Source organism: Oncorhynchus tshawytscha, linkage group LG08, assembly GCF_018296145.1.
Source record: "Oncorhynchus tshawytscha isolate Ot180627B linkage group LG08, Otsh_v2.0, whole genome shotgun sequence".
NCBI lineage: Eukaryota > Metazoa > Chordata > Actinopteri > Salmoniformes > Salmonidae > Oncorhynchus > Oncorhynchus tshawytscha.
In genome coordinates this window covers 76,795,471-76,796,856 of record NC_056436.1, presented here as the reverse complement: position 1 = coordinate 76,796,856, position 1,386 = coordinate 76,795,471, and the positions used below count along the sequence as shown (strand labels likewise).

At 42.7% G+C, this 1,386-nt stretch overlaps 1 pseudogene; it reads left to right on the top strand.

Annotated features, from left to right (window-relative positions):
- Nucleotides 1-399: 399 nt before the first annotated feature.
- Nucleotides 400-1,386, top strand: part of LOC121846934 — a 39,925-nt pseudogene continuing 38,938 nt past the window's right edge.

Here is a 1,386-nt window from a genome sequence, read left to right as displayed (position 1 = left end):
GTGTGTGTGTGTGTGTGTGTGTGTGTGTGTGTGTGTGTGTGTGTGTGTGTGTGTGTGTGTGTGTGTGTGTGTGTGTGTGTGTGTGTGTGTGTGTGTGTGTGTGTGTGTGTGTGTGTGTGTGTGTGTGTGTGTGTGTGTGTGTGTGTGTGTGTGTGTGTATGTGTGAGTGCGTGCGTGTGTGTGTGTGTGTGTCCGTGTCCTCCCCTACTGTAATACTGTAATCTCAGCACCTTGGAAGGGCTCACACAAACACACAACCATCATCACCCTCCCCACAGAGAGAAAGGGAGGAGAGATAACACACCAGGGAGGGAGGGAGGAAGGGAGGGAGGGAGGGAGGAGAGATAACACACCAGGGACGGAGGGAGGGAGGGAGGGAGAGAGAGATGTTAGTATAGGAGTGTGAAGTCCCTTGGGGTTCAACAGTAGTCAGACTCACCTCACACCTACAGAGGAAGACGTTTTTACATTCACCTTTTATCCAGATTTATGAAAAATAAGAATGTATTTGTCCTTACATTGGAATAATGGTGGGACTCACTTCTTCATCTGCTAATGGTAGGTACCAAAGTACACTTTTTGAGAAAACTGGTTTTACTTTTCTCCCAGTTATGGATGATCCTGTTATCAGTTTTGGTTCTTTGTGTGATGTTACATTTGTGTTCGTTTTCTTTCTTTAGTGTGCTTGCCTTTTAGCCTGTTAGCCTGTTTGACTTTTTAGTCTTTACTCGCGAAGTGGGGAAGTAGCAGAGACAAAACAGAAAATCAGACTAGAAAACTGTCTAGTAAACTGTAATAGTGTAATACTGTGATCAGACTAGTAAACTGTAGTAGTACCTCACTGTGATCAGACTAGTAAACTGTAGTAGTACCTCATGGTGATCAGACTAGAAAATGTAATAGTGTAATACTGTGATCAGACTAGTAAACTGTAGTAGTACCTCACGGTGATCAGACTAGTAAACTGAAGTAGTACCTCACGGTGATCAGACTAGTAAACTGAAGTAGTACCTCACGGTGATCAGACTAGTAAACTGAAGTAGTACCTCACGGTGATCAGACTAGTAAACTGTAGTAGTGTCTCACTGTGATCAGACTAGTAAACTGTAGTAGTACCTCACTGTGATCAGACTAGTAAACTGTAGTAGTGTAATACTGTGATCAGACTAGTAAACTGTAGTAGTACCTCACAGTGATCAGACTAGTAAACTGTAGTAGTGTAATACTGTGATCAGACCAGTAAACTGTAGTAGTGTAATACTGTGATCAGACTAGTAAACTGTGGTAGTACTTCACGGTGATCAGACTAGTAAACTGTAGTAGTACCTCACGGTGATCAGACCAGTAAACTGTAGTAGTGTAATACTGTGATCAGACTAGTAAACT